Raw genomic sequence first — 22262 nt, forward strand, 5'->3', positions numbered from 1 at the left:
TCCTTCAAACTCTGTCCCTTTCTGGCTGAGTCTGAAAAATGGAGTGGCAGTCCTGCCACCCTGCTTGCTCAGTCACCTGAACCATGCCTTCTGATTGCTGCATTATCGATCTGGCTGTGGCCTGTCCAGAGAAATGGAAAGACCAAACGATTGTGAAATAAATTTAGTACTCCTCCTTGGCACCTTCTTCTTTTTCTATACTTGGTTAGAGCAACACTACAGCTATTTATTTTGTCTTTGCAATTTGTGGGAAAGTGAGAAGGTCATGAAGGGGGTTTAAGACAAGCTGTCCTGACTTTTCCCTGGATGATCTGCCTTTCCTAGCTACCATTATCTGAGTACTATAAATCACTATGAACAATGGATTATGAGCGAGTATTATAATATCTGCTAGAGATTATCATTTTTTAAACTTATTTTATAAATAGAAAAAAGAAAAGCAGATCCAAAATATCACCTATATTGTTCAAAGCAAGGTTTGTTTTTAGAAGTAGAATCTTGCAGGCTGTAAGATATTGATGTGCATTTTTCTTGGCCTGCTCACTTATTCAAGATTTCTAAGTTTCATGGGTTTAATGTAGCCCTCATGAAAAAAAAAATCTTCACAGACCATAGTTTTAGAGTTTGTGTGCAATAACTAATTAAGACTGAAAGCTTAAAAGCCTTGAAAACATACGTATTTGTATGATTTCATGAGTCTAGTCCTCAATTCTGCCCCAACTAATGTTGAAATGATGTCATAACTTGTAATGTTTTGTTTTGTTTTTGGTTTCTGAACTACTCAGAAAATGCCCTTTGAGAAGGAAAGAACTTAGAATAGTTTGGCTTGGATTTCATTTAATTTCTTATCTAGCTATGCCCCTAGATTATGGATTCTTCAATGGAAGTGTCAGGATTGCTTGTCTTTTTATCTTCTAATGAGGCTTTGATGGATGTTTGTGCATAATATCACAGAATAATTGTTAGATGAATAAAATGTAAACCATTTTTAAGTATTTTAATCTCAAAATGATATTTAGAAAACCAGAAGAAGGCAGGAAATAATTAAGATTAGAGCGAAAATTAATGAAATTGAAAATTTAAAAAATACAAAGGAACAATGCAACAGAAAGTTGGTTCTTTGAACAGATAAACTTGACAAACCCTTAGCCTTACTAACCAAAAGAAAGAAAATATCAAAATTAACAAATTTAGAGATTAAAAAATGAGATATCAACACAGACATTGCTGAAATCCTCAAGTTCAATTAGGAACTGTTCTGAAATCTTGTATTCCAAAAAAGTGGAAAATATAGATGGTATTGACAGATTTCTAGACAAATATGACTTAGCCAAACTGAACCAAAAGGGTATAAGAAACCTAAACAGGCACCAATATCAAGCAATGAGATTAAAGCAATAATAAAAAAGGCTTCCAACAAAGAAGTCCAGGACAAGATGGATTCTCAGCCAAGTTCTCTTTAAAGAGAAACTAATACCAATACTCCTCAAATTTTTCCATGAAATAGAAAGGGAAGGAGCACTCCTAAATTCATTCTAAGAAGTCAGTATCACCCTGATAACAAAACCAGATAAAAGAACATCAAGGAAAGAAAACTATAGACAAATAACCCCGATGAACACAGACACAAAAATTCCTAATAAAATATGAGCAATCTACATTTGAAAACACATTAAGAGAGGTTTCAAGATGGCGGACTAGAGGGTGGCTGCATTTTATGTTGCTCCAGTACTCAGGATTCAAAAGAGGAGATATTGAGAGACTTGGGACCAACTCAAAGCAGCCGGGTGAGTCTCTCCCATTGGGGAGGCGTCCGGGATGGGACGGTAGTCCCGGAACGCAGGGAACTTTGTGAAGTAGAGCTGCCTGGCGAGAGACACCCCTCCCCCTGCTGGAGCAGTGAACTCGGACAACTGGGAGCATCGTAGAGGAGGAGGCTCAGCACAGTGCTTGGACTCAGAGCAACCACTGGGGCTCCGGGCGGCGGCCCAGAGGAGGGGCTGTGAGGAGAGCTGTTTGGACTCAGAGCGACCACCCCTGAACACCGGGGCCTGCCCGGAGGAGGAGGAAGAGGAGGAGGAGCAGGGTGGCGAGGCACTTGGACTAGGAGCAGCTGCACCAGAGCTACAGGCAGTTGCCAGAGGAGGAGCTCTGCAGCAAGATGTTTGGACTCAGAACAACCACTCCTGAACACTGGGGCCTGCCCAGAGGAGGAGGAGGAGGAGGAGGAGGAGCGTGGCCGCTTGGATTCGGAGTGACTATACCAGAGCTACGGGCGGTTGCCAGAGGAGGAGCTGCGTGGCGAGCTGTTTGGACTCAAAGTGACCGTTCCTGAACACCAGGGGGGCTGCATGGAGGAGGAGGAGGAGGAGGAGTGCGGCAGGTCACTTGGACTTGCAGTGACTGCATTGGAGCTCCAGGCGGCTGCTCAGAGGAGGAGGCGAGTGGTGAGTTGTTTGGACTCAAAGCAACCGCTCCTGAACACCGGGGGCTGCCTGGAGGAGGAGCGCGGTGGGTTACGGAGTCTCAGAGGTGGCTGCTCAGAGGAGGGGCGACATAGCCAGGCGATTAGGTGCAGAGCAGGGTCCCAGGACCTAGGAGGCTCCTTGGTGGAAGAGCCACACAGACACACACAGACAGGAGCGAAGGTTCCAGGACTGCGGGCAGATTCTCCGAGGAAAGGCAGCCTAAGGAGACTCATCTGCGAAGGTTGAGGCTTCCAGGCCCAGGAGGTAGGTCCGGGCCCCTGGGAACATTGCAGAGGAAGGCAGCCCAGCCCAGGCAGTAGTTGTAGATTCAGGGGAACCTCTAGGAGGGGAACTGACCAGCGAGAGCTCCCCACCGGGTGAGTCTTCCCTGCCAGGTGAGGTTTTCCCACAAGGACAGTAAAACCAGAGACACAGGCCCAAACAGGCCTTGCCTCAGCCCGCAGCCTAGTTCCCCTTTGGATGACCATTGGTCAACAAGTGGAGGTACCTCTGCCCGCTAGCAGGGAATATACCCCACCTGAAGGCCACCACCCCCAGAGAGGCAGCTTCCTGGGGGAGCACTGCGCTATCAACTTCCTCCAAGACTTGAGCCTACTGAAGGCTAAGAGGGGATATACTAGAAATCTTCAGGGACATTATAAGTCAATAGAGGAAATCTGCAATATCTCAGCGGTCCACTGATACCTGAACAATATGAGAACACAAGGGAAAAAAATGCCCCAAACAAATCTAGATGTTACATCAATAAAACCCAATGACAGCATGGCAGAAGAAATGACAGAAAAGGACTTCAGAATGTACATAATTAAAATGATTAGGGAAGCAAACGATGAGATGAAAGAGGAAATGCAGGCACTGAATGAAGAGATGAAAGAGCAAATGCAGGCATTGAATGATCGCACCAACCGACAGTTAAAAGAGCAAATACAGGAAGCAAAAGATCATTTCAATAAAGAGTTAGAGATATTGAAAAAAAACCAAACAGAAATCCTTGACATGAAGGAAACAATAAACCAAATTAAGAACTCCATAGAAAGCATATCCAATAGGATAGAACACCTGGAAGACAGAACCTCAGACATTGAAGACAAAATATTTAACCTTGAAAACAAAGTTGAAAAAACAGAGAAGATGGTAAGAAATCATGAACAGAATCTACAAGAACTATGGGATATCATGAAAAGGCCAAATTTAAGAATTATTGGGATTGAGGAAGGCCTAGAAAAACAAACCAAAGGAATGAACAATCTATTCAGTGAAATAATATCAGAAAATTTCCCAAATCTGAAGAATGAAATAGAAAATCAAGTTCAAGAGGCTTATACAACTCCAAATACACAAAATTAGAACAGACCCACACCAAGGCACATTATAATGAAAATACCTAACATACAAAATAAAGACAGAATTTTAAAGGCTGTGAGAGAAAAGAACCAGATTACATTCAGGGGGAAACCAATATGGATATCAGAAGACTTTTCAATCCAGACCCTAAAAGCTAGAAGGGCCTGGAACAACATTTTTTCAGCTCTGAAAGAAAATGGATGCCAACCAAGAATCTTATACCCAGCAAAACTTACCTTCAAATTTGACGATGAAATAAAATCCTTCCATGATAAACAAAAGCTAAAAGAATTTACAAAAAGAAAGCCAGCATTACAGAACATTCTCAGCAAAATATTCCATGAAGAAGAGATGAAAAACAAAGAAGCAAATCAGCAAAGGAAGGAATTATCCTAAAGGAATTGTCAAATAAAGGAGGAAACAAGTTGTGTCAAACAAATAAATAAATAAATAAATAAATAAATAAATAAAATTTAAAAAATGAACCAAATGACCGGGAAACCAAATCATATCTCAATAATAACCCTGAATGTTAATGGCCTGAATTCATCAATCAAAAGACACACAGACTGGCAGATTGGATTAAAAAGAAAGATCCAACAATATGTTGCCTGCAAGAGACTCACCTCATAGAAAAAGATACCCATAGACTAAAGGTGAAAGGATGGGGAAAAACATACCATGCACATGGACTCAGCAAAAAAGCTGATGTATCCATACTCATTTCAAGCCAAAGTTAGTCAGAAGGGATAAAGAAGGACATTTCATACTGCTTAAAGGAAGCATAAATCAGCAAGACATAACAATCATAAACATCTATGCTCCAAACAGTGGCTCATCCATGTATGTCAAACAAATCCTCCTCAATTTCAGAAACCAAATAGATCATAACACAATAATACTAGGTGATTTTAACACACCTCTCTCACCACTGGACAGATCTTCCAAACAAAAATTGAACAAAGAAACCATAGACCTCAATAACACAATAAATAATTTAGACTTAACGGACATTTGTAGAATATACCATCCAACCAAGAGCGAATACACTTTCTTCTCAGCAGCACATGGATCCTTCTCTAAAATAGACCATATATTATGCCACAAAGCTAATGTTAGCAAATACAAGAATGTAGAGACACTACCTTGTATTTGTTCAGATCACAATGGATTTAAGTTAGAAATAAATGAAAGACTAAAAAACAGAAACTATTCTAACACCTGGAGATTAAACAATATTCTATTATATGATGAATGGATAACAGAAGATATTAGGAAGGAAATTAAAAAATTCTTAGAGGTAAATGAGAACAAAGAAACATCATATCAAAATCTCTGGGACACTATGAAAGTAGTACTTAGAGGGAAATTTATTTCATGGAGTGCATTTAATAAAAGAACTAAAACTCAACAAATAAACGACCTAACACTACAGCTCAAAGCCCTAGAAAAAGAAGAACAGACCAGCACCAAAAGTAGTAGAAGACAGGAAATAGTTAAACTCAGAGATGAAATCAACGAAATTGAAACAAAAGAAACAATACAAAAAATTGACAAAATAAATAGTTGGTTCTTTGAAAAAATAAACAAAATTGATAAACCTTTACCCACACTAACAAAGAGAAGATGAGAGAAAACCTAAATCACTAAAATTCGGAATGAACAAGGAAATATCACAACAGACACGATTGAAATACAAAACATAATTAGAAGCTATTTTGAAAATCTATACTCCAACAAAATAGAAAATTTTGAACACATCAGCAGGTTTCTAGAGACATATAAATTGCCTAAAATGAACGAGGAGGACATACACAATTTAAATAGAGCAATTTCAAGTAATGAAATAGAAGAGGTCATCAAAAGCCTACCAACAAAGAAAAGTCTGGAACCAGATGGGTTCTCAGCCGAGTTCTACAAAACCTTTAAAGAAGAGCTCATTCCAATACTTCTCAAAGTATTCCATAAAATAGAAGAGGAAGGAACCCTTCCGAACTCATTGTATGAAGCCAATATCACACTGATACCTAAACCAGACAGAGACACATCGAGGAAAGAAAATTTCAGACCAATATCCTTAATGAACATCGACGCAAAAATTCTCAACAAAATTTTAGCAAATCGCATACAAAAACATATTAAAAAGACAGTGCACCATGATCAAGTGGGTTTCATCCCAGGGATGCAAGATTGGTTCAACATCAGGAAATCAATAAATGTAATTCACCATATCAATAGACTTAAAGTCAAGAATCACATGATTATTTCAATAGATGCAGAAAAAGCATTTGATAAAATACAGCACCCCTTCATGCTCAAAACACTAGAAAAAAATAGGGATAGTGGGAACATTCCTTAACATTGTAAAGGCCATTTATGCTAAGCCCATGGCTAATATCATTCTAAATGGTGAAAAACTGAAAGCATTCCCCCTAAAAACTGGAACAAGACAGGGATGCCCTCTTTCACCACTTCTATTCAATATCGTCCTTGAAACTCTAGCCAGAGCAATTAGACAGATTGAAGAAATTAAAGGGATACGAATAGGAAAAGAAGAACTCAAACTATCCCTATTTGCTGATGATATGATTATATCCTTAGAGGAACCAGGAAATTCCACCAGAAAACTTTTGGAACTCATAGGTGAATTCAGTAAAGTAGCAGGATATAAGATCAATGCACATAAATCTAATGCATTTTTATACATAAGTGATGAATCTTTGGAAAGAATAATCAGGAAAACTACCCCATTCACAATAGCCTAGAAAAAAATAAAATACTTGGAAATCAATCTCACAAAAGAGGTGAAAGACCTCTACAATGGGAACTACAGTACACTAAAGAAAGAAATTAAAGAACACCTTAGAAGATGGAAAGATCTCTCATGTTCTTGGATAGGAAGAATCAATATTGTCAAAATGGCCATACTACCTAAAGTGCTATACAGATTCAATGCAATTCTAATTAAAATCCCAATGATGTACCTTACAGAAATAGAGCAAGCAATTATGAAATTCATCTGGAAGAATAAGAAACCCAGAATAACTAAAGCAATCCTTAGCTGGAAGAGTGAAACAGGGAGTATCGCAATACCAGATCTTCAACTCTACTACAAAGCAATAGTAACAACAACGGCATGGTATTGGTACCAAAATAGAAAGGTAGATCGATGGTACAGAATAGAGGACACGGACACAAACCCAAATCAATACAATTTTCTCATACTAGACAAAGGGGCCAAAAATATGCAATGGAGAAAAGGTAGCCTCTTCAACAAATGGTGCTGGGAGAATTGGAAATCCATATGCAACAGAATGAAACTAAACCCATATCTCTCACCATGCACAAAACTAAACTCAAAATGGATTAAGGACCTCAGAATCAGACCAGAGACCCTGCATTTTATAGACGAAAAAGTAGGTCCATATCTTCAACATGTCGGGATAGGACCAGACTTCCTCAACAGGACTCCCATTGCAGAAGAAATAAAAGCAAGAATCAATAACTGGGATAGATTCAAACTAAAAAGCTTTCTTTCAACAAAGGAAACTATCAGCAATGCGAAGAAAGAGCCTACAGAGTGGGAGAATATCTTTGCCAATCATACTTCAGATAGAGCACTAATCTCCAGAGTCTATAAAGAACTGAAAAAACTCTACACCAAGAATGCAAATAATCCAGTTGACAAATGGGCTAAGGAAATGAATAGACACTTCACAGAAGAAGATCTACAAGCAATCAACAATCATATGGAAAAATGTTCAACATCTCTAGTAATAAGAGAAATGCAAATCAAACCACCCTAAGATTTCATCTCACCCCGATTAGAATGGCGATTATCAAGAATACAAACAACAACAGGTGTTGGCGAGGATGTGGGGAAAAAGGTACACTCATACATTGCTGGTGGGGCTGCATATTAGTGCAGCCACTCTGGAAAGCAGTATGGAGATTCCTTAGAAAACTTGGAATGGAACCACCATTTGACCCAGCTATCCCACTCCTTGGCCTAAACCCAAAGGACTTAAAATCAGCATACTACAGAGATACAGCCACATCAGTGTTCATAGCTGCTCAATTCACAATAGCCAGATTGTGGAACCAACCTAGATGTCCTTCAATTGATGAATGGATAAAGAAACTGTGGTGTATATATACAATGGAATATTACTCAGCCATAAAGAATGATAAAATTATGGCATTTGCAGGCAAATGGATGAAATTGGAGAATATCATGCTAAGTGAGATAAGCCAATCTCAAAAAACCAAAGGTCGAATGATATCGCTAATAAGTGGATGAGGACACATAATTGGGGGAGGGAGGGTTAGTGTTAGGGTTAGAGTTAGGGTTAGGGTTAGGGAGGGGAGCAAGAATGGAGGAAGGAAGGACTGTGTAGAGGGAAAAGAGGGGTGGGATGGGTGGGGGGAAGGGAAAAATAACAGAATGAATCAAACAACTTTACCCTATGTAAATTTATGATTACACAAATGGTATGCCTTTACGCCATGTACAGCGAAACAACATGTATCCCATTTGTGTACAATGAAAAAAAAAAAAGAGAACACATTAAAATGATTGTACACCATGATCAAGTTGGTTTCATTCCAGGGATGCAAGTTTGGTTTGACTTTCGCAAATCAGTAAATAATTCAACCCATAAATAGAATCAAAGGCAAAAATCACATGATCATCTCAATAAATGCAGAAAAAGACTTCCACAAAATCTAGCACCCATTCATATTAAAAACACTGGAAAAATTAGGAATAGAAGGAGCATAATTCAACATCATAAAGGCTACATATGACAACCCAAAGTCAGCATCACACTGAATGGAGAAAAATCTAAAAACATTTCCCCTAAAATCAAGAACAAGACAAGGATGTTCACTCTCACCACTTCTGTTCAATTTAGTACTTGAAACTCTAGCAATCAGACAAGAGAAAAAAATTAAAGGTATAAAAATAGGAAAAGAAGTCAAATTATCTGTTTGCTTAGGACATAATTCTATACTTAGAAGACCTAAAATACTTCACCAACAGACTTATATAGCTGATAAACAAACTCAGAGAAATAGCTAAATATAAGACAACATGGAAAAATCAATAGCCTCTTTATAACCCAACAATCATTCTTCTAAGAAAGAAGTCAGGAAAATAATTCCATTCATAATAGCCTCAAAACAAAAACAAGAAGAAGAAGAAGAACAACAACAAAACACTTGAAAATAAATTTAACCAAGGAAGTAAAAGACCTTTATAGTGAAAATTACAGAACACTGAAGAAAGAAATTAAAGAAGACCTAAGGAGCTGGAATATCTACCATGTTCTCAATAGGCAGAATTAATAGTGTTGAAATGGCCATATTTACAAAAATGATTCACAGATTCAATGTGATACATATCAAAATATCAAAGACATTTTTCAAAAAACTAGAAAAAAAATTCCTAAGATTCATATGGAAGAATAAATGACCCAGAGTACACAAAGCAATAGTTAGCAATAATTTTGATGGTACAGGCATCACAGTATCTGGTCTCAAATTATATTACAGAGCTATGATTACAAAAGCAGTATGGCAATGGCATAAAAACATATGAAAACCAATGGAATAGAATAGATGACACAGAGCAAAATCCATATAGATATATCCATCTGATCCTTGAAAAAGGTGCCAAAAATGTACATTGGAAAGAAGATAGTGCTTTTAACAAATGGTGCTAGGAAATATGGATATACAGACGTAGAAAAATGAATTAGACCCCTATCTCTTCCTCTGCATGAAAAACAAATCAAAGTGGATGAAAGGCCTAGGAATCAGATCAGATACCACTGTAATTGTTAGAAGAAAATACAGGGTCAACACTCCAGTATATTGACACAGGCACCAACTTCCTTAATGAGATTCCTGAAGCTTAAGAAATAAAACTAAGAAAGGGCTGACTTCAAATTAAAAGGCTTCTGCACAGGAAAAGAAACAAAAGCATGAAGACAGAGTTTACAGAAGGGAGAAAAAACTTTGCCAGCTACTCTTCTGATAGGAGACTAATATCCAGAATGTATATAAAACTCAAAAACTTAACACCAAAATAAACAATAAATAGGCAAATGAATTAAATGAGCTATAGACATTTCTCAAAAAAAGAAACACAAATGGCCAACAAATACATGAAAAAATATTCAACATCCTTACCAATCAGGGAAATACAAATCAAAAACACATTGAGATTTCTTGCCACACCAGTTAGAATGACAATCATCAAGAATACAAATAATAAATGCTACAGAGAATATGGGGAATATGGTATGTTTATACATACCATATATACATGGTTATACATGGTTGGTAGGACTGCAAATTAGTACAACTACTCTAGAAAGCAGTGTGGAAATTCCTCAAAGGACGAGAAATGAACCCACCGTATGACCTAGCTACCCCACTCCTTGGTATTTATTTAAAAGAACTAAAATCAGCATACTATAATATGCTATATATATGAATACCTGTATTAATAGCAGCAAAATCCACAATAGCCAAGTTATGGAAACAGTCCAAATGTCCCTCAAGAGACCACTGAATAAACAAAATGTGGTATAAATACACAAGAGAGTTTTACTCCACCACAAACAAAAATGAAATTATGTCATTTGCTGGGATATGGAAACTGGTGACCATCATGCTGAATGAAATGAGGCAGACTCAGGAAGTCAAGGATTGAATGTTCTTTCTTATACAAGGAAGCTGTAGAAAAATAAGGCATTGAAAAAGTGTGTGGGGTGGTATTCCATGAAAATAGAAGGGAGAACAGTGGAAGAGAGAAAGGGGACTGAAGGGTAAAGAGGAGGGGAGGAAAAGGAGAAGACAGCAAAATGAAATTAACCATGTCCTATGTATGTGTGAACTTATCACAATGAGTTAACTTTTACTGAAAAGTAAATCAATACAAATTAATTAAAAATAAATCAATAAAAATATTTAAAAATAAAAAACAATATTTAGGTACATGTGAAGTGAGGAGGGAGGGTATATACCGAGAAACTCCTAAAAGCTAACTTGGTAAAAAGTTTAATATCAGATTTTTGCTATTAGTTCTTTTAATATATGAAATCACAAAAGAGATCAAATCAAGCTATGAAATGAAAAGACTCCTTAAGAAAAACAAATGAACTGAGATACTCATCTGGCAAATAAGAATGAATAAGCATTTTCAAGTATGTAAATTGTACATGCTGAAGAAGTAGCTGGAATTTCCTTTACAAAAGGAAAGATAACTGATAGACCTTTGTCTTATGAGCTTTGGAAATGACACATACTCCATCCCCTAATTTTTATTTTTTTCAGAACAAGAGAGTATTAAATGACCCAAGAGAAAAGGAAAACACACAGAGCAAGATATTAATTCCAAGAATCAAAAATGAATGCTGTAAAGAAAGAAAGTCAACTGAAGAAATTAGGCAATGAGATAGGTAAGTGAAAATATTGCCTGTAGCACGCGTTACTAGCTTCATGCTCAGTGCGATTGGCAGCACTCACTCCTCTTAGAAGCCTGGTCTCAGTGCTGCTAGATGAGTGCATAGTGTTACAATATTTTATTAAGCATTTTAGGGTAACATCTCTTCTTTCATACCCCTCTAGGTAGCTATTTCTCTTCCTTCTTTCACTCTTGATCTGGTCCTTGTCAATCTCTGTGTATGACTTTGGTTTGCCTAGTGCAACCAGAAACACTTCAAACTTGTTCCATAATGAAGAAGAAGTTCGTGAATGCTGAGTTTTAGTTTATCATTGGCAATCTGATTACAATGTGACCTGATGTAGTTTTCTTCATGTTTATTGATGGGTTTATTGGTTTCTTGTAATTATGTTTTTATGGATTTCATCAGACTTGGAAAATTTTGACCATTATCCCTTCAAATGATTTTTTTTCTCCATATCTTGCTCTCTTTCCTCTTCTTCAAGAACTCTAATTACATTTACATTAGTCCACGTGAAGGTGTTCCACAGCCCACGCATGCTCTGTCCAGATTTTTGTTAGTCTCTCCTGTGATTCATTTTGAATTGTTCTCGTTGCTATGCCTTCAAATGCATTAATCTTTTTTCTTCATTTTCAGATCTGCTGTAAATCACATTCAGTATATTTTTCACCTTAGATGTCATTTTCATCTCTAGAAATTAAATTTGGATCTTTTTAATATCTTCCATGTCCCTATTCCTCTATCTTTTAGAAGAAATGTAACAGTTACAGTAACTGATTTCACATCCTTGCCTGTCTATTCTAACTTGTGTTCTTGGTTCTGGGTCACTTTGGATTTGTCTCCTCATTTTAAGTTGTGCTTTCTAGCTTTTGTGTGTGTGTGTGCCTGGTAGTTTTAGACAGGATGTGAATTCTGCTTTAGTGGGTCTTGAATAGATTTTTATTCCTACGGATCTTGATCTTTGTTCTGGGATGCCTTTAAGTTTTTTTTTAGCTTTTAAGGTGAATCCAAATCTACATTTAATTTAGAGTTAATTTTACCTAACCATTACTGAGGCAAGGCCCTTTTGAGTTCTTTACCTAATGACCCATGTGTTATGAGGATTTCCAGTCTGGTTGGGTGGTGGTGGTTGTCTGGGGTGATGGGGGAGCCACGATTCTTAACCCTGCATGAGTTTTGTGAACTCTTCCCTTTAATCCTGTCAGCCAGTCTGCCTCTGGCCTAGAGTAGTTTCCTCACCTACACAGTCCGATCAGTGATCTGTTGAACACTCATAAGGACCTCCCACAGAGGCATGTCTTTCTTCTCCCAAACTCTGGCTTCCATATTCTTCAAAAGTCCCATCTCCATCTCCTCACCTCTGGGAACTGCTAGGTTCTGCCTGATTTCCCTCCCTTTCACTTTGGTCTAGAAGGAGTTAATCTTGAGCTATGGCAGGGCTTACTTCATTGTTGTCCAACCTTTCAGGGGTCCCTGTCTTTCATTCTTTGATTTTCAGTGTCTTCAAAACTGGTGTTTCATATTTTTTTCTCCAGTATTTCTGATGTTTCTGGTGAGAGGTCTTTCAAGTAAATCTGAACGTTTGCTATATCTTTTTGACAAAAATCACTAGTCTTTAAATTTTTTAATCTTTAAAGTGACACTCTAATTTTCTTCCTTACCTAAGGAGTTAAGAAGATAACAAGAGTATGTAATTTTATAATTCATTTATGTAACTTTTTTAAAGGCCATTTTCTTTCAGATTTATAGATATTTATGTTAACAGATAAGATGAAGTAGAGTCAACAACCCAAATATTTATCTTTAATCACCTAAAATTTGTGGGGTGCTTGCTTTGTGCCAAGCTGTAGGCAAAGTACTGTACAGAGCATGCCAACCATTCTCTGCACTGTAGACAGAGGATATATGAACCTTGTCATGTCCCCAAGAAGGCACTTGCTTACTGCTCAGGAGAGGTGTAACTTTACCTGATATGAAGGTTGAAATTCTTCATGTAGTTCCTCACAAAGGAAAAACATGAGTGAAGATAACCATGCCCTTTTCCCTCATCCTGCACTTCTTCCCAATTTACTCCCCTCTGAGAAATTTGTCACTCTCTGAACTTTGGACATTCTTAGAACTCAGTGGCTTTATTCCCCCAGTTCCCTTAGTCTGGCTGTCCCTCAGTGCTGCTTCCCTCCAGGAAGCCTTCTCTGGACCCCAGCCAAGGTTTGGTGTCCATGGGAAGAGATCCCAAGTTCTCCAATATTTAACTCTGACATAGCTCTCACAAACTGGGATTATAATGGTTTTCTTGTCCATTTTCACTTCCAACTATAAACTTCCTAAAGGGTGAGATGATGATTTGAATTCTGTATTCTCAGAGATTAGGATATGATATGTAGAACATAGGCAACATCAATCATCTTTAATGAATGCATGACATGAGAGTTAATCCTGAAATAAATAGAGGAATCAGATTGCAAGACCTAATTCTCAATAAGTTTTCTCATTGTTTATTCATAAGATAGTGCCCAAGTACAAATCTGGTAAGGCATGTAGCAGTTCAGGCACTCACTAAACTGCTGATTCAGCAGAAGAGCATATAGGTGAAAATGTAAGACTATTTATTTATTTATTTATTTATTTATGCTGGGGATTGAACCTAGGGTTTTGCATATGCTTAGTCTCTTTTCTAGCATTGAGGTACAAAACTGGCCCAAAATATAAGATATTATTATTCTAGTACTTCAAAGTTTTGGTTCAAACTGAACCTTGTACTTTACATGGCCCTTTTGTAATTTTTCATGGTTTTCAGATTATGTTATTAATAATAGTTCATATGGACTGAATATTTGAAACCACCCCCCCCCAATTCTATAAGTTGAAGCCTGAAACTCCAGTTTTAGATCATGAGGGAGGACTGCTTCTGAATGGGATTAGTACCCATGTAAAAGAAACATGAAAAATGATCTCTCCCTCCACCATACAGAGATATAATAAGAAGGGCCACCAGAGAGTTAGAGAGTCAGCCCTTACCAGATACTTAATCTGCTGGCACATTGATCTTGGTCTTCCAGCCTCCAGAACTCTACAAAATATATTTCAGTTGTTTAAACCATCCAGCATGGGTATCCTGTTATGGTAGCTTGAACTGAGTAAGACAACACTATCATGTGTTATTTAAGTAACAAGCATTGTCTCATTAATAAGAAGTTTCCTGAAAGTATATCCTCCCTTACTAGTACCCACTCTTCTTATATAACTAGGATGTTGGTTGTATAGAAGCCATCAAAACGAATGCACATGAAACTGTGTGACCTTGGCTGGTCTTTTCATTCTGCCACCCAGGTATGCTTATTATGCTTATATTATCTGATATTATGATCACAATTCTTTTGATGGGAAATCTAGGGATTTTTTTATTTGAATGACTAAGCTTTTCTTGGCATAGTGTTTAAAGAAAATACTTATAGATGACAGAACATGACCAATTTTACTTTCAAAATAGAGATTAAAAGAAGTTTGGTTTTCTATGAAGGAACTAAATAGTTATTATACCCATATATTTGAAAGCATGAAGATTAAAGGTCAAACACTAAGATGTCTGCCATGTACAGTTGTTTCTTTTCTAGTTTGGAGAAAGGAATGAGGGACCTGTCCCTATACTGCACTATGCAAGGGATACTGACATTGAATCTGGTGGGGCAGGCCTGACCCATGCCTGCTTTTCCTGTTGTCTCTGGATTAACTGTGGTGATGTAGTTGACATTCGGCAAACCCTGAAGATAGGCCATGTGCCAAGGTTATTCAGGTAACAATACATTACCTTTGTCCTCAAGGAGAAAAGGTCAAATTGCTGTTTCCAAAATGGGTGTCTAGTATATTTTATTCGCTCTTTATCTCCTGTGCCTACAACAGATCCTGGTTCAGGACACATATTTTAATAACTGTTTGTCAAATGAATGAATGCATTCTGCTATAGTAGAGCAGAGATGTAGTGAAAAGTTCAACAAATTAAGATATTATGGAGTGAGAATGGTAATTTTTGCTGGTTTTGAATGTGAGGAGACTCTGAGCAAGACTTCATAGAGAAGTGACATTTGAGTTGGGGCTTTGTAGGTTGAGAAATTTTTCAGACAAAGAACATAGAAGACAGCATTTCAGTGGTTATCGAGACCAATGACAGACAGATCTGCTAAGGAGTTAATCTCCTTAGCAGGAGAAAAGAGAAAACAGAGATCTGGTTGAAATTATTGTGAGTGGAACTGTAAAGGAGGAGGGGATTGAGAATGTATATGAGAAAATCAATGGCCATTGGATGCTGGTATGCATAACAGGGTCATGGAGTTGTCACGGAGGCCTCAAGAAGGCGATTTTAAGGGCACCCTGGGAGGGAGGGCACTGAGAAACCTCCCTATTCCCTTTTACTCCATCCAATTTTCTTCTCCCAGTGAGCACTTGAGCTCCCTAAGAGGACTGATTTGTCTGTTGACTTACTGACATGTGCTCAGTACCTAGGACAGTTCCTGACACATGCAGGTTCAGCTCTTACTGAATGGAGGATTCAGATTTGCGAATGCATCCTCAAAGATGATGTGTTGTATGGATTCTTTGTACCTTGGTAAAATCTCAATGCCTTCCTTGTGGTTCATATTCTAGTATGAAGAAATTTTATTTCCAAACTTTAGATTTCTTTATTGTCCATTCTATTTGTGCTGGTATTTTGCAGCAAGACCAGAGGTCAGCAGGATGTTATAGGAGGGAGTATGTTTGCAGAGGAGAGTCTGATTAAATTTTCACAATGGGGTTCATATATTGCATGTGCCTGGTCATGGAAGGGGTCTTTAATCAGAATAATTCTAATGAGAATTAATATTGATTGAGAGCTTTGTACACATTAGAAACTCTGCTTAGCACGTCACATCCACTCTTTAATCTTTCTTTTTCTTTCTTTCTTTCTTTCTTTCTTTCTTTCTTTCTTTCTTTCTTTCTTTCTTTCTTTCTTTCTTTTTTCTTCTCTCTCTCTCTCTCTCTCTCTCTCTCTCTCTCTCTCTCTCTCTCTCTCTCTTTTTTAATGTGGTACTGGGGATGCATGGTGTTCCACCATTAAGTTACATCCCTAGCCCTTTTTTATTTTTTAAATTTTGAGACAGGGTCTTCCAAAATTTCTCAGGCTGTCCTCAAACTTACATTCCTACTGCCTCAGCCTCTCAAGTTGCTAGGATGGTGGGAGTGTGCCATAGCACCTGGCTTCATCTAATTTTCATAGCAACCCTGCTTTATTTAATCCTTGCAATGGCCAATTCTAACTTTCTCCCAGTTTATGGATAAGTAAACTGAAGCTTAGAGATGCTGTTCAATTTAAGAAGGCTCCAAGCTAGCTAGAAAACCACCTTCTGGTTCTGATTTCTAATTATAACTTGAATTCCAGAGTTAAAGTTGAACACAGGGAAAATATTTCAGTTAGTAACTCTGAGTCAAAGGTAGGTGATATCTGATCAGTCAGTAAACTCATGTATCCTGACATGAGAAAGTCAACTTTCTGTGACATTAGGTTCTCAGATGTGAGCCCAAACAAATATAATGCCCCATATCTTTTTTTCCTAGAGAAGACCAAACTCATGGTTCTAGAGAGCATAAGGTCAGAGCACAAAAATGGATGCATTAGAATTAAGCTGGTTTCCATCACAAAGCTTCATATAAATATTATGCTGGCTCTATAAGACACTCAATGTTTGGTTTCTGAACCTATTAATATATAATGAGGGTACGATGTAATTAATATCGTTTGTTTTGATTTTCTGTTAAATCCGCTTTAGTAATAAGAATTCAAGGTAATTATTCAGAAAGCCTTTTCAACAAATGCCAGTTTTCATTGATTAAAAATCAAGTCGGTGCTTCATTTGAAATGATATTTACAAGCATGCTTTAAGCAGAAATGAATAATTATCGGGTTATTGAACTGCAAGTTATCTGCAAAGAATTCTCTGGTTTTTTTTTTTTTTTTTTTTTTTCCTTCGTGCACCAGGGCTTGATCTCAAATGATAATAATACAATAAACCTGAGAGTACTGAGAGGAAGTGCCACGCTTTTGCCTATAATTTTCTCAATATAGTGTTAAAACATTTTGTTTTCCCCATTGGTGCTAGGGATAAAACCCAGGGCTTCATGCATGCTGGACAAGTTTCTACCACTGAACCACATCCCCAGTCCTTAATACAGTATTGATGCCCTACCTTCCCTTTTCATTGGTTGTAGAACTACTCAGAATCAGGCATTGCTAGGGACAATTCAAAGCTGTTTACCACATAGTGATTTAAAATTCTTCTGCCTCTGGTGGTCTGCTATGAATGGTGGTTATGCTGTGCCAACTCAGGAGTTTCTTCTCAATCTGAAATGCCTTTTGTTTCTATATATTTCTTTTTCACTCTTTTGCATAAAACAATGGAAAAGTAGTCTGTCATCTGTTATTCACAGAACTGAGTTGTGCAAAAGGAAATGTGAATTCAGAGCCATTTGTTTTTGCTGGGATGAAGGAAATGTGCACAACAACAGCCCCAACAAATTTAGGCTTCAGTGTATTCATATTTACAAATAGGCGTGCACACATAAATCAAGTCACCAAAACTATGCACTGCATGGGTTTTAAAATAATGTTCTTAGTGTGACTAACTCTTACTTGAAGTATTCCAAAAACGTGAAAAAAAAAACCCCATAAATATGTTCTCTCTTCTTTTACCTTCTCATTAGCCTTTGTAAAAACCACTCTTGTAGGTGCTTGCAATGTGGTAACAAATAAGTGGCCCAAAGAGTAAGACCCTACTGTGTGTATTTCACATTCAAGCCAGGGAAACTGACATTAACAAACCAGCACAGAAAGTATGGAGCTTGTTAGATGCTGAGAAGTGCCAGTGTTGAAGATCAAGCAAGGAAGTGGATGGAGAGGGCAGGGAATTTTCATTGATAATTGGGTTGCCAGAAAAACTTTCCTGAAAAGGTAATATTTAGAAAAAGCTTGAAGAGTGTGAGCAAGTGAGTCATGTGAGAACCTGAGGGAAGAGCATTATAGTCTCAGGAAACAGAATGTGCAAAGGTCCTGCTGTGGTCAACGGCTGATTGTAAAGGCAGAACAAGGAGGCCAATGCATTTGGTGCAGGATGAAAGCAGAGATGAGTAGGATTGAAGGAAGATTTAATTGGGAAATCCTACAGTGAAATTCCTAGTTCCTGACAGCCCACATCTATCATAAAAAAGAATTGTTAAAACAACTGGTGGATAAGAGTCAGTTGATCTGCAGACAGCTTAGGTCTTTCTGACTCTTCCCTGTGTGATCACTAGAAACTAAGCCACTTGCCCAATGGCCACCAAAATCTATCCTTCTGCATGTCTGGTTGTCAAGACCCAGTCAGAATTTAGCCTTGCCATGTCAACTAGGACTGCATGGTTTGGCAGAATTTTTCAATTTTAGGTTAACGTTAACAGGAAGGAAAATTACAGAGATGAGACGAATAATCATTTGGTTGTAATTGAGAGAAATATTGTGTATGGGTGTAAGAGTTAAATGTGGCAAAGTTTTAAATGTAATGCTTTCTTCTAAATTGAAATATTTTGGTAATTGTTTTCCTATGAGAAAATTGGGCCAAATTTTAAAAACTATATTCCTGATTCTTGTCCCTCAGAATGTTATATTTCACCCTGTGGTTTTCCTTGGGTTCTACTTAACATGTCAGGAGAAAGTCAAGCAATGTGTTTGGTCAAAGGACTAAACTAAGGCAGCAGGCTGGGGAGAGGGGAAGGGAATGGGGATATATTTAGTATTTAGTATAATACTAAATAAATATATTTAGTATTTAGCCATGTTGCTTCCTTTGACTCCTCATGACTCTCTGAAGTAGGAAGAGAAGCTATACAGCACTCTGAGCAATCTTTTATGTGTTTCTGAATCCAACACTTGCCCATTGAAGGGAGCTTCCAGTAAACAATAAAATAGGGAGTGTGAAGGAATTCAGGTCGGGATTCACATATATGTTAGTGGTGAGTAAGGAAAGTGACAGTTCAAACACTTTTTTCATCTCATTGAAGAACAGTTTCCAAGCTCCTTTACAGATTGAGACCACCACCAAAGTCAGAGAGGATTCTTAGGTTACCCGTTGTAGTTTGCCAGAAGTATAAATCCAAGACCAGAAAACATCTAAGGACCCAACCAGTAAATGATCAAAAAATTTGCAATTAGGGTGGATGAAAACCTGGAAAATGTGAAGACCCTTAGTAATTCTATGGCATCAGAAAATTAAATTTCTGTAATAACAAATTACAATATAATGAGGTCACATTAGTAGAATAAGAGGCCCAGATGCCTCAATGATTTAATCTCTCTCTTCACGTAAGCTTGCATAGAATTTTAATGAGTATTTTGATTGATAACATATTTAGTTCAAAATAGGTCTTTGAAGACAGCTGTAAGAGTATTAACATTTTAAAGATGCTGTGATGGAAATTCATTTCATTAAGTAGCTGATAAGAACAAAAAAAGCGTAGGATAAACCTACTAGTGTCAGACATACTATTGTGACCCAGATATTCCTATTGAGAAAAGGGACAGTAATGTATCTTTATTGGGCTATTCTTTGAACACTACAGGAGCTCATTTTCCTTACTGAGGAAAATGCCAAGTGACACCAATGAAACAGGTACAGTAAAAGCATTACATTTAAGAGAAGAAAATTTCAAGTAAAAGCTGCCTAAATATAAAATAGCTTTGGTGCCTCAGCTTGTGGTAAAATTGCAATGGCTTTGACAGCTGGTGGATTATCTCAGTGAAACTCAATACTGAGACCACTGCTGTCCAATAGTAGTATAATGAAAGCTGTAAATGCAAGCTATACATGTATGTCTAAAATGTCTAGTAACCATAATAAAATTGAAGAAGAAACAGGTGAAATTAATGTGTGTTAACTTCATCTATCTAAGACATTATCATTTCAACATGAAATCAATATAAACATTAATGAGACATTTTATGTATGTTTTGCACTGAGTCTTTGAACCTCATTCTGGTTCCTCTTCTGCCCAGAATAATGTAGAAAAAGTCCAAGTCCTCATCCAATGACCATCCCTTTCACTTTTGGTGAAAATCCTTATTTCTCCCTAAGTCATCTTCTTGACATGCTAAATTTCTAAGTTCTAATATTTATTCTTTTTATTACCTCTTGGCACCTTCTTGGTCACTGTTCTGTGGACATCTCCCATTTTATCAAATGGTCTTTTAAGGTGATTCTCAGAATTGTGACTACTACTCCTTGTCCTAAACTTATGCCTCTGTTAGTGTGACAAGCTATTAGATAAAACTGATGGTTTACTAGATGGGTCAGCAGACTCAATTAAAGAGTTCAGGATGCGACTGCCAAATCCTTCTGTCTGGAAATGCTTGAAGCCAGGGTCGCTAATGAAGTTTTAGTGTCAAGGTCCTTTCTTGCATTGGTCCCTTTAGGGTCCTGGGAGGGTCTTAGTAATGTATTCATATGGTCATACAATTTCATAAGTTTTACAAAAGTACTGCTCTGTCTTAACCTCTGCTTTCTTCCCCATGTTGGCAATGTCTGTGGACATTTTGGAATTGGATTTAAGATTGAACTGAGTTAGGAGTATGTTTAATTTGGATCCAGTGAGATAATTGTGCTGCTTGCATTCATTTATATGTGGTTATTTGAAACTGACTCAGTTTAGGAATGAATTCCCAGAATCTCTCACCTTTTCCCTAGGCCTGATAACCAGCATTAGTGCCCAATGACAGGGTCGGTGGTTGTACATCATATGATTATATCCTATGGCTCTCAGAGACAAAGGTTGGTTTATGGAAAGCACTTTTCATTCATCCCTACACGATTTTAGTAAAGAGTTGTGTTCTTATTGACAGTTAAATCATAATCACTCTCTTGTCAAATATATGTATGGTAATATGGCATAGCAAATTATCACAATGTAAACATTTTTTCTCTTTTGTTGGACTTACATAAAATTTATCAGATTTTCTGCATTTAAAAAATATATTTCACATTTTTTGATTGACACGTAGCAATTGTACATATTTATGGGGGAGAGTGTGGCATTTTACTATAAAACCTCCTGTGTTTTTAGGATACTTTAGGAAACTTGTTAACAGTACTGCAGTGAGGAGGTCTCTTCTAAGGAAGCAGCTTGGACAAATATTTCTCCAAATCTGACAACAGTCTTAAAAATTTATGTGATATATAGTTCAATGAGTTGTGAAATAAAAGGAAACTTTCTACACTATGAATAAAGATAAACAAATTTTAATCAGTCATATCAATAAAAGATTGAAATTTATTTCTATTCAGAAAAATATTACAAAATCAGTGACATAAGTAAGTGATTAAAGAGTATGTAGTAAAAAAAGCAAAAAAAAAAAAAACTACAGTAAAGTTGTACTACACAGTGTGTCAGGTAGTAAATTAGTAGAAAGTATTATGCTATTTTTCTGGATTTTGTGATGTTTGCAATACTTGCCAGATTTTAAAGTTCACTTTTCTGATTTCTTTTTTCATTCTCATTCACTAATTATATTTAATGATTACTTAATGAATTATAATTATTATTTAATGGATAATGAGGAATTAATTTTGTGTTTGTAACTTTGTATTCTAGAAGAACCTCACCTTCCCTTATTTCTACAGGTTTCAGGCCCCATGAAATCTGCATCTGCCCCTGCCTCTGGCAATCCTGTTGGTAAAAATTACCCATCACTCAAAACCAAGATCAAAAGTCACTTCCATTATAATCTATTTCCTGAATCCCTAATCAGACGAAAACTGCTTCAGAATTACATATTACTTTGTTTCCACCATTTAGAACCATTATCAAAATGTGCCTTATTTTCTTTCTCTGTCTTGCAATTATCTGTATCATTATGTGTCTTCTTTATGGGAGGGAATGTAAGTCTTAGCAGGAAAAGGCT

Source organism: Sciurus vulgaris (genome assembly GCF_902686455.1).
Source record: "Sciurus vulgaris genome assembly, chromosome: 1".
Classification (NCBI taxonomy): Eukaryota; Metazoa; Chordata; class Mammalia; order Rodentia; family Sciuridae; genus Sciurus; species Sciurus vulgaris.